The following is a 12,843-nucleotide window of genomic DNA, read 5'->3' on the forward strand; positions in this document are numbered from 1 at the left end:
ACAGCCTTCTCAATAATCAATGTGTGAATTAATTGTTGACAAAAAGTGAGAGAATGTTTTAAATTAATAACATATTTATACATTAAATCTATGAAATTAGAAAAATAAGAAGTATAAGTGAATATGTTACCCAAAAAAGCCTAAAAGATTAATTACTTAGTTTATTACATCAAGGATTTAGAAGAAGAATAGCAAAGGCTTCTAAATGAAGATAGAAGGAGAGATATAATAATGGGTAGCTACTAATGAGGACAAACAAAAAGAGAGGGGAAAAAAGGAACCAAAAAATTTCATTTTTGAAAAATTCAATCGCACATAAATCTTAGACACAGTAGACAAGAAAAAAAGAGAAATGTACACTGTCACTACCAGGACCGCATCAACAGACGCTACTGACTTGAAATACATAACATAACATTATAAACAGTCTGACTCCAATGTGCTATAAAATGTAGACTAGACACCTTCACATGCACAATGCTAATAGACCTAAGAGTTAATAGAAAATTCGTATCACCTTATGTATACATTGAATATATTGACTTTGCAATAAAAATTGCCCTACCACTGAACACTATGGAATATTAAAACATCAAAACCAATAGAAGCAAACAGTAGAATGTCAGTTACCAGCGGTTGAGGGAGGAAGCAATGGAGAGATACTGACTAAAAGGCACAAACTTCCAGTTACGAGATGGACAAATTCTGGGGACCTAATGTACAGCATGGTGACTGTAACTAATGATGCTGTATCATGTTCTTGAGTGTTGCTAAGAGAGTAAGTGCACTCAACACAGAAAGAAAAGTCAACTCCTGTAGGATGGATGTGTTGACTAATGTGGTGGTCATCACTTTGCAACATATAAATGTATCAATTCAGGAGGTTTCTTTGGTTATTCTTTCCAAATACTTATGCAGTTATGAAACACACACACATAGACACACACACACACACACACACACACACACACACACACATCAAACTTATGCAAACATTTCCTGAGAGTAGAAAAAGAAGTACACCCCACCTGTCCAGGCGGTGGCACAGTAGATAGAGCACCAGCCTAGGATGTTAAAGAACGAGGTTTGAAACCCTGAGGGCACTGGCTTGAGCGTGGGATCATAGACATGACGCCATGGTCAATACCTTGAGCCCAAAGGTCTCTGGTTGAAGCCCAAGGTCGCTGGCTTGAGCAAGGGGTCACTGGCTTGGCTGTAGCCCCCCACCCCCCATTAAGACACAAAGAGAAAGCAATCAATGAACAACTAAAATGCCACAACTATGAATTGATGCTTTTCATCTCTCTCCCTTTCTGTCTGGTCTGTCTCTGTCTGTCCAAAAAATAAAATAAAAAAAAGTACACCCCAATGTATTTTGTCAGCTGAGGAAAATACTGACTCCAAAACTTGACAAGGAGATTACAAAATGGAAAACTACAGGGAGCCCTGGCCAGTTGGCTCAGCGGTAGAGCATCGGCCTGGCGTGCGGGGGACCCGGGTTCAATTCCCGGCCAGGGCACATAGGAGAAGCGCCCATTTGCTTCTCCATCCCCCCTCCTTCCTCTCTGTCTCTCTCTTCCCCTCGCACAGCCAAGGCTCCATTGGAGCAAAGATGGCCGGGGTGCTGGGGATGGCTCCTTGGCCTCTGCCCCAGGTGCTAGAGTGGCTCTGGTCATGGCAGAGCGACGCCCCGGAGGGGCAGAGCGTCGCCCCTGGTGGGCGTGCTGGGTGGATCCCGGTCGGGCACATGCGGGAGTCTGTCTGACTGTCTCTCCCCGTTTCCAGCTTCAGAAAAATACAAAAAAAAAAAAAAAACTACAGGGAGATCTTTCCCAGAAACTTAGATGCCAACCACTAAAATAGTCAAAAGTAAGGATTGTGGAGATATAAGAAGGACAGTACATCATGACAACGTTTGGGGGAAGGGTAGAGAAGCTTAAGATGTTTTTTTTTTTTAAATTAATCACAATGTAATATATAGATTACACTGGGGAACAATTTTTTTTCATTTTCTGTTACATGAGGTTTTAGAACTTTTTCTATATATTTCTGCATCGCTGATTCCAAATCTGAAATCCGTTTTTTGGTGCATGCTCTAGTTTTTATGCAATTTTAATTTCTTTTTGTTATAGTTAATGGCATACATTGATTTTTAAATTGGAGTTAAAGGACAACAACTCTTAGATTGAAAATAACCACAAGGCAATTAATGTTTTACAAACATCACTTTGATATAATTGTAGTTGTTTTTAAATGTAAAAAATTATTATCTGATAAAAACACCCTCTTATTTTATTTTATTTTTTTGTATTTTTTTCTGAAGCTGGAAACGGGGAGAGACAGTCAGACAGACTCCCGCATGCGCCCACCAGGGGGCGACGCTCTGCCCACCAGGGGGCGATGCTCTGCCCCTCCGGGGTGTCGCTCTGTTGCGACCAGAGCCACTCCAGCGCCTGGGGCAGGCCATCTTTGCTCCAATGGAGCCTCACTGCAGGAGGGGAAGAGAGAGACAGAGAGGAAGGAGAGGGGGAGGGGTGGAGAAGCAGATGGGTGCTTCTCCTGTGTGCCCTGGCCGGGAATAGAACCTGGGACTTCTGCACGCCAGGCCGACGCTCTACCACTGAGCCAACCGGCCAGGGCACCCTCTTATTTTAAGATTGAATCATGGCTTCTTCAAGTAGGCGTAAATGTAAGAATAGTCCTGACACCTTCTGTTATATATGTGGCTGTTACACACTTCAACGTCAAAGGCACAATATTTCATCATTTGTGACAAGTGCATATATTGCCTATTTTCAAGTTCCCCTTGGCGATCAAGACAAGAATTGGGCTCCTCATATTGTGTGTCATAATTGTGAGGAAATGCTTTGAGACTGGACAAAAGAAAAACACAAAGGAATGCCTTTTGGTATTCCCATAGTTTGGCGTAAATCTAAGGACCACAGCAGTGACTGTTATTTCTGTCTGATCTATACAAAGGGCATCGGCAAGAAAAAACGGCATATGACCGCATATCCTAATTCCTTCAGCAATATAACCTATCCCACTCTCTGAGACACTCCTGGTCCTAGTTTTCAATGGTTTTATTTCTTCTAAGGACAAAGAAAGTGAACATGGTGATCAAGTGTATTTTGATAAGATGCATGAAAAAATGGTTGTAGAATCTGAAGGGTCTTCTTCTGATGCCAAGCAGTCATTAACCCCTCAGAAGTTTAGCCAACCCGAATTGAATGACTTAGTAAGAGATTTGGGCCTATCAAAGAAAGCAGCTGAGTTATTAGCCTCCAGGCTTCAAGAAAAGAATGTAACTCACTGGTCAGCTAAAGTATCCCATTTCAGGAAGCGTGAACAAATTTTTGTGGACTTTTTTTTTGAAGACAAACACATTGTTTACTGTCATGATATCAGTAGTCTTCTCAGCCAGCTAGGTGTTACTACTTACAGTCCAACAGAATGGCAGCTATTTCTTGACAGCTCTAAATGGAGTTTGAAATGTGTTCTCGTACACCACGGTAATATTTATGCAGCAGTTCCAATTGGTTATTCAACTCATCTGTGAGAAGAGTATAATGACATAAAAATTGTCCTCAACTTTCTGAAGTATGAGGAGCATAACTGGATCATTTGTGTGGATCTTAAAATGGTAAATCTTCTGCTAGGACAACAGAGAGGTTTCACGAGGTATCCTTGCTTTCTGTGTTTGTGGGACAGTCAAGCTCAGGAGAAACACTGGACACAGAAGGAGTGGCCGAAACGTGAAACTCTGGAAGTAGGGATACAAAATATTGTGAATGAACCTGTAGTTAATCAAGACAGGATCATTTTTTCCCACTTCACATTAAACTTGACTTAATGAAGCAGTTTGTTCAGGCTTTGAATAGAGAAAGTGAATGCTTTCAACATATTATTTCTCCTTTTCCTGCCTTGTCTTTCGAGAAGATAAAAGCAAGTGTTCGATGGACTTCAAATTCGAACCCTCATACATGACAAAGAATTTTCCAAGAAGATGAATAAGGAGGAGAAAACAGCATGGCAATCTTTTGTGGCAGTTACAAAGAACTTCCTTGGCAATAAAAAAGCAGAAAGCTATGAACTTCTGGTTCAAAGGATGCTGTTGGCTTTCCGCGACTTTGGATGTAACATGAGCAATAAGATTCACTTCCTGAACAGTCACTTTGATAAATTTCCCAAAAATTTTGGAGCTGTTAGTGATGAGCAGACTACTGCTGGAGCATCAAACAAGATTGTCCTCAACAAGTACACAAACACAAGAGCTACAAATGCAAATTTTTGCCTGAATAGAATTTAAATAAGTTTTGCACAAATTTTATGATTAAAATAAATGTTTTAATATGTTCTATTTCAAAATTGTAGACAAATTCTGATGCAATCATATCTTTTAGTGTATTTACTGCATTATATAAATTATTATATTTTCACAAAGATGATGCCCAAGAAGACATTCTACTTCATTATGTTAAACTAAATGTTGAAAATTTTACAATAAGATGAAAACCTAAACTCTTGAATTGCAAAAAAAATGTAGCTTACAGAGAAAAACTAATGTCAGATTTCAGATCAGCACACTCGAATTAGGTAAGAATAAGTGTTTTTGTTGATACAACAAAAATTTTGTTCCCCAGTGTTATGTATCATAGAATTATATACCTGAAAACTATATAATTGTATTAACCAATGTCACCCCAATAAATTTAATTAAAAATCAATATAATCCAGCCCATTAAGGGAATAAAAAAATTCTCATCACAATAGAGGCAGACAAAGCTTTCCATCAAATTTACCAACAATTCACAATGAATATACAAGCTCATCAGAAGTAAAAGGGAATTTCCTAATTTATAAAGGTGTGTTCAACAATCAATACGAGATGCCTTCTTAAAGTTAAGACCTTGGAGTCTTGCCCTCTATGATTGGGAAGGAGCCAAGTATTGTCCTTACAATCTCTTCTATTTAGCATAACATTGAAGTACCAACTAACCAAATAAAACATAAATGGCCCTGGCCAGTTGGCTCAGTGATAGAGCATAAGCCCAGAGCGTGGAAGTCCCAGGTTCAATTTCCAGCAAGGGCACACAGGAAAAGAGCCCATCTGCTTCTCCACCCCTCCCCCTCTCCTTCCTCTCTATCTCTCTCTTTCCCTCCTGCAGCCAAGGCTCCATTGGAGCAAAGTTGGCCCGAGCGCTGAGGATGGCTCTATGGCCTCTGCCTCAGGGAGTAGAATGGCTCCAGTTCCAACAGTGCAATGGCCCAGATGGGCAGAAAATCACTCCCTAGTGGGCATGCTGGGTGGATCCCAGTCAGGCGCATGCGGAAGTCTGTCTCTCTGCCTCCCTGCTTCTCACTTTAGAAAAATACAAAAAAAAAATTTTAAATACAAAAAAAACCCCAAACACCAAACCCATAAATGATAAGTACAGAGTGGATAAGAAAGATAGTGTATCACTCAGATTAAACAGTGGTTTTACACAGAAAATTTAAAGTAATATAAAGATGTGTTACTCAAACTAAAAGGGGAGTTTCCCAGTATCACCAGATACATGGTTAGTTTACAGCACACAGTTCTGTTCTAAGAGGAGATAGATAAATGTCTCCTTCTTCTCTCATTTTATAGCGAAGACCCTGATTTTGACTTCTCACACCCTGTGTTGTAAATACATATGTATTATTTTATTTTACTTTTTCTTTTTTTTAATCTATTTATTTATTTACAGAGACAGAGAGAGAATCAGAGAGTGGGATAGACAGGGACAGACAGACAGGAATGGAGAGAGATGAGAAGCATCAATCATTAGTTTTTTGTTGCGCGTTGCATCACTTTAGTTGTTCATTGATTACTTTCTCATATGTGCCTTGACCATGGGCCTTCAGCAGACCGAGTAACCCCTTGCTGGAGCCAGTGACCTTGGGTCCAAGCTGGTGAACTTTTGTTCAAACCAGTTGAGCCCATGCTCAAGCTGACGACCTCGGGGTCTCGAACCTGGGTCTTCTGCATCCCAGTCCGATGCTCTATCCACTGCGACACCGCCTGGTCAGGCCCATATGTATTATTTTTGTTGTTGTTGTTGTTTTGTTTTTTGTTTTGTTTTGTTTGTATTTTTCTGAAGCTGGAAACGGGGAGCGCCCGACCGGGATCCACCCTGCACGCCCACCAGGGGTGATGCTCTGCCCACCAGGGGGTGATGCTCTGCCGCGACAGAGCCACTCTAGCTCCTGGGGCAGAGGCCAAGGAGCCATCCCCAGCACCCAGGCCATCTTTGCTCCAATGGAGCCTCAGCTGCGGGAGGGGAAGAGAGAGACAGAGAGGAAGGAGGGGTGGGAGTGGAGAAGCAAATGGGCTTTTCTCCTATGTGCCCTGGCCAGGAATCGAACCCGGGTCCCCCGCAGGCCAGGCCAACACTCTACCGCTGAGCCAACTGGCCAGGGCCCCATATGTATTATTTTAAACCACTAAGTCTGTGGTGATTTGGGACAGTCACAATTGGAAACAAATACAAACACTTAAATTGTCTTTTGATTAGTGTTGATATGATACATTTATCATCCTTCTATTTTGTTAATGCTGTAAAATAACATAGAAACTCTGTGCCCACTAAACAATAACTCTCACGCCCCCTTATGACCAGCTTTGGGCAATTTCTGTTCTGCTTCCCATTTCTAGGACTTCGCGTATCCTGTGCAGTTCATGTAAGGGAGTTTACACCCGGTGACCTTCTGTGTCTGGCATTTTTGCTTAGCACGGTGTTTTCAGGACTCATCCACATTGTTCATTCCTTTATTTTTAACCCATTAACATCATTATATTTCAAATGACTTTCTTATAGACTGCATATGGTAGGGTCTTGTTCAATATTTTTTTTAAATAAACCAATCTTACAATCTCTGTCTTTTAATTGTTGTGTCTAGACCATTCATTTTAGTATTTATATAGATATAAATACCAAATAATAAATATATATATATATATCTTATTTATTCATTTTAGAGAAGAAAGAGAGAGAGAGAGAGGTGGGGAAACAGGAAGCATCAATTCCTATATGTGCCTTGACCAGGCAAGCCCGAAGTTTCGAACTGACAGCCTCAGTGTTCTAGGTAGACGCTTTATCTACTGCACCACCACAGGTAAGACCTAAATAATACACACACACACACACACACACACACACACATTTTCTTTTAATGACAGAGAGAGACAGAAAGAGACAGCAAGGGAGAGAGATGAGAAGCATCAGCTCATAGTTGTGACACTTTAGTTCTTCATTGATTGCTCCTCATATGTGCCTTGACTGAGGGGCTCCAGTGCCAGATGAGCCAATGCTCAAGCAGGCGACCTCAGGGTTTCAAACCCCATCATGGGTTATAAAAATAATTCATTGATAAACTGACCAGATGGTGGTGCAATGGATAGAGCATCAGCCTGGCTCACTGAGGACCCAGGTTTGAAAAGCCTAGGTTCCTGGCTTGAGCACAGGCTCATCCAGCTTGAGCGTGGGTTCACTAGCACAGGGTTACTGGCTTGAGCATGGGATCATAAATATGACCCCATGGTTGCTGGCTTGAACCCAAGGTCACTGGCTTGAGCAAGGGGTCACTGGCTCAGCTTGAGCCCCCCAGTCAATGCACATATGAGAAAGCAAGCAATAAATAACTAAGTTGCCACAACTATGAGTTGATACTTCTCACCTCTCTACCTTCCTATTTATCTGTCCCCTTCATTCCCTCCTTTCTCTCTCTCTCTCTCTCTCTCTCTCTTTCTCTCTCTCCCTAGTGCACGCACGCGCGTGAGCATGCTAAATAATAATAATAATGATAATAATAATAATAAATTGATAAATAAAAGCGTAGAAAGGTGGGCCAGCCTTTTGCCCCCGCCCCCCCCCCATATGCTGGATTCTCAGGGCACAGTGAAGACCCAAATGCTCACCTCGTCTGTCTAATTAAGTGGAAGGTAAGACAACAAGGTGGTCAGATGTGTCCAAGTCTTCCCTGTACTTAGGAAGTTCTCCCTTCTGATCCTTTCACCATAATAATAATTTGGGGAAATACAGAATATTTTCTTTACACTTAAATCCGTGAATGTATTTTCCCCCTATCTTTAGTTTTTATTTGTTTGTTTGTTTGTTTGTTTGAACGTGGGCTCCCATCAATTTCTTACACTTGCCATGAATATGAAGGCACACATTTCATTTATAATTTTTTTTAAAAAATTTAATTCATTCATTTTGGAGAGGGGAGGAGGAGTGTGAGAGAAAGAAAGAGAGAAGGAGAGAAAAGCAGTAAACTTCAGCTTTCCCATATGTGCCTTGACCAGATAAGCCCGGGGTTTTGAACCGGCAACCTCAGCATTCCAGGTCAACACTTTATCCACTGAACTATCACAGGTCAGGTTCCCACACTTCATTTATAGACTCATACACCTTGGCACTGCATGTTCTCTCTGCTCCTCTGTAAATTGCCCAACTCTTGGCCTCTCAGTCAATAGCAGAGGTCCTCCTTATGGCTTTCCTCCTGAATCTCACACTAGCCATTGGTCTCCCTTTTTCTATTACACATGCATATTAATTTTCTAATTCCAGTCTCTCTGAATTACATCCTACAACATTTCCTCAATGTTGTCTTCTAACTTGATCATTGTACCTTCAACTATCTTACCCTTGGTGGACAAAATATTTTGAGTGTGCTATATCAGATTTTTATTTATTTACTTATTTAACATCCAAGGTATTTGCCTAATTTCTCTTCCTTCCTTCCTTCCTTCCTTCCTTCCTTCCTTCCTTCCTTCCTTCCTTCCTTCCTTCCTTCCTTCCTCCCCCCCTCCTTCCCTCCCTCCCTCTCTCTTTCTTTCTTTCTATCTTTCTTTCTTTTTCTTTCTTTCTCTTTCTCTCTCTTTCTTTCTTTCTTTCTTCTTTTTTTTGTGGCAGAGACAAAGAGAGAGACCAAAAAAGGGACAGACAGGAAGGGAGAGAGATGAGAAGCATCAATTCTTCATTGCAGCACCTTAGTTATTCATTGATTGCTTTCTCACATGTGCCTTGACCAGGGAGCAACAGCAGAGCGAGTGACCCCTTGCTCAAGCCAGTGACCTTGGGCTCAAGCCAGCGATCATGGGATTATATCTATGATCCCACACTCAAGCCAGCGACCCTGCACTCAAGCTTGTGAGTCCATGTTCAAGCCAGATGAGCCCGTGCCTAAGGCTGCAACCTCAGGTTTTCGAACCTGGGTCCTCCACATCCCATTTAGATACTCTATCCACTGTGCCACCAGCTGGTAAGACTGTCTAATTTATTTATAATATTGTATATTCTTCTTTTGTTAATGTATCATCTTAATCTTTTTTTTTTCCCACAGGGACAGAGAGAGTCAGAGAGAGGGACAGACAGGAACAGACAGAAAGGAACAAAGAGAGATGAAAAGCATCAATCATCAGTTTTTCATTGCAACACCTTAGTTGTTCATTGATTGCTTTCTTATATGTACCTTGAACACGGGCCTTCAGCAGACCGAGTAACCCCTTGCTCAAGCCAGTGACCTTGGGTCCAAGCTGGTGAGCTTTTTGCTCAAGCCAGATGAGCCCGTGCTCAAGCTGGTGACCTCGGAGCCTCAAACCTGGATCCTCTGTATCCCAGTCTGACACTCTATTCACTGCGCCACCACCTGGTCAGGCTCATCTTAATCTTTTTATCTTTTTATTTTTTTATTTTAGAGAGGAGAGAGAAAGAAAGAGAGAGAGAAGCGGGAGGAGCAGGAAGCATCAATTCCCATATTGTGCCTGACTGGGTATGCTCAGGGTTTCAAATAAGGGACCTCAGTGTTTCAGGTCAATACATTATCCACTGTGCCACCACAGGTCAGGCTTATATTCTTCCATACAATAACTTTTGTTCTTGTTTCAAGAATTTGATTCACTTCTTCATTTTTTCAGATATTGAAACATGCTAGATTAATATGAATTTCATATATTCTTAGTGTTCTCTCAGATATATGGATCCCATTAATGACTGTGTAGATGGTCTTTCCTGCCACCATGTGCTATTGTGAGGGTTTCTCTGTGGTGCCCATTTCTGTTGGACGCTCACCTGCCACCCACCTGATTGTCCACAGTCAGTTTTTCTCAAGGTTGTCCTAACACATTCAGACCTGAAAGCATAAAGTGCATTGCTCCATGGCGTCCACTGTCCCAAACTCAGCATCTGACTGTGGTGTGCCCTGCAAAGATGGCCCCAAGCTGAGCCTCACACTTGCACATGGACAAATGCCCATGTCAGACTAGACTGGATTGAAACTGTTTCACACCCAGAAGATGTGGCTCAGTGATGACCGTGAACCAGGTCAATGGACAGAAATATCTCAGTGCCCATCCCCAAACCAGGGAGAGGGGGAAACATTGCTGCCAACTTTATTCTTGTTCCAAATACCCTCCCAGCTCGGGAATACCCAGTAGAATCTTATCTAACCACACGGAAGTGGAAACCTCCTCTCTGATGACCCCTTGCTCGTCCCAGCCCTTGGAGGCCACTCAGCTTTGGCGTATTTTATTCATTGTAGATTCCTATGATATTGGGAACATTTAGTTCACTTTTTTGCATTGAGTGTGGTGCATGTTTCGGAAATATTATAAGTAGCATTTCTCAGCATTAGGAGCAGATGAGGGCTCTTGAATGGCCACATCCATTGTCCACTTTGACGGCGGAGTCAGATACCTTAGTCCTCTCATGTCTCACCCCACACATCTTCATCTGACCTGGAAATCAGCAGGGATTAATCCTTCTCAAGTCCCAGGCACACTGAACAATGGGGATCATCACAACACATTGTAGATGGGGAAACTGAAACTCAGAGATTGAATGACACGTCTCAGGGCCACAACGGCAGCGGATGATGATGAAGGAATATTTAAATAAGAATGAGCTTTGGACCTGGCTGGCTGGATCAGTGGTAGAGAGTTGGCCTGGCTTGTGGAAGTCCCGGGTTCGATTCCCAGCCAGGACACACAGGAGAAGCGCCCATCTGCTTCTCCACCCCTCCCCCTCTTCCTTCTCTCTGTCTCTCTCTTCCCCTCCCACAGCCAGGTCTCCATTGGAGCAAAGTTGGCCAGGGCACTGAGGATGGCTCCATGGCTTCCATCTCAGGCCCTAGAATGGCTCTGGTTGCAACAGAGCTACGCCCCAGATGGGCAGAGCATAGCCCCCTAGTGGGCATGCCGGGTGGATCCTGGTCGGGCACATGCTGGAGTCTGTCTGTCTGCCTCCACACTTCTCACTTCAGAAAAATACAGGAAAAAAAAAAAAAGAATGAGCTTTGTCACTGAAATTAGAGCACTAACCCACTCACTGTCCCTTAATGCTGAAGCCCTGCGGGCAGGATCACTGAATGAGGTGACCAGTCATCTTGCTCTCCCCAAGGAGGAAGGCAGGAATGAGTCCGGCTGGTTCCCAGGAATATGGGGGTGGGGTGAGATAAATGCTGATTCTAAGAAAAAGAGAAGTTCATGACAGGGCTGTGATAGAATAAACACTCACACCCCCGGGGCCAGGAGAAGAGTTAGTTTTCCTTCCCTTATTTTTCTCTCTTTCTCCCTTTGGGCTCATTGTCATGGTGACGCTCAACCTGAACTGCACAGTGAGATGATCAACGCGTGTCTCTGATGACCCGAGCTCTGCCGGGTGCAGGAACCCACGCCAACCTGAAGCATGACTGTGGGCTGGATGATCACCATCCGTGGTAAGGACCCAATAAGGAGGTGCCGATGGGTGGGCTGAGGTTGAAAGGGACCCCTCTGGGGGAGGTGTTGACAGGGAAGATGTGTCCTCGTTCTCCCTCACTTTGGAGGGACATCTCAGGAGAGTTGCGGGTCTGTGTTCTGCTCCATCCTGGAGATGACGCCCCTGCGGAGAGGCTGTTTCCCTACCTGTGGGGCTGCTGCCATGACAACACCCTGACAAGTAGGGTCAGCCTCCCAGTGGTCACATCCCATTCCTCTGTGTGTTATGAAGGCACCAGGCTCTCCAACATTTGCATAGCTAGGACCAGAGGAAGTAAACACCATGACCCCCATCCTCATGGTCCTGTTCTGCCTTGGTGAGAATGAGAATAGGGAGGGGAAGCCCTGCTCTGTCAGGAGACCCCGGGACTCAGCAGGCTCACAGGGAGGAGGGTTCTGCAAAGATTTCAAGGGCAAATCTCTCACAGGAACTCTCTTCCAGGACTGAGTGTGACATCGAGGTCCCGAGTGCAGGCAGGTGAGTCTGTCCCCAGAAGTTTCAGATCCCAGTCTTCAATGGGGTCAAGGGACAGGTGGGGATGGAGAACTGAAGTTTTGGGTCGATGTTTGGGGACTTTGGGGATGTTTGAAACTGAGAGTTGAAAACGGGTGGGGAATGTCTTCTGTCTCAGTCTCTGACTCCTTCCAGGGACCTTCCCCAAGCCCACCTTCTGGGCTGAGCCTGGCTCTTTCATCCCCTGGGGGAGCCCTGTGACCATCTGGTGTCAGGCGACCCTGCAGGCCCAGGAGTTCTGTCTGTATAAAGACAGAAGCTCAGAATCCATGTACAGACAGAAGCCACAGGAGCCCAGAGACAAGGTCAACTTCTCCATCACATACATGACAGAGCATGATGCAGGGATATATCGCTGTTACTACCTCAGCACCACTGGGTGGTCAGAGCACAGTGACCCTCCTGGAGCTGGTGGTGACAGGTGAGAGGTCATAGGGTCTCAGCTTCAGGTTCTGCGCTCAGTAAGGTGGTCTTCCCTCAGGGGGTCTCCCCTCTCACAGCCCAGCCTTGTGGGATGTGAGGGAGTAGTGAGCCCCATCTAAAACAC

General features: G+C 43.8%; 1 pseudogene; it reads left to right on the forward strand.

Annotated features, from left to right (window-relative positions):
* Nucleotides 1-12,065: 12,065 nt before the first annotated feature.
* Nucleotides 12,066-12,843, forward strand: part of LOC136399360 (leukocyte immunoglobulin-like receptor subfamily A member 6) — a 58,303-nt pseudogene continuing 57,525 nt past the window's right edge.

Source organism: Saccopteryx leptura, chromosome 3 (genome assembly GCF_036850995.1).
Source record: "Saccopteryx leptura isolate mSacLep1 chromosome 3, mSacLep1_pri_phased_curated, whole genome shotgun sequence".
Classification (NCBI taxonomy): domain Eukaryota; kingdom Metazoa; phylum Chordata; class Mammalia; order Chiroptera; family Emballonuridae; genus Saccopteryx; species Saccopteryx leptura.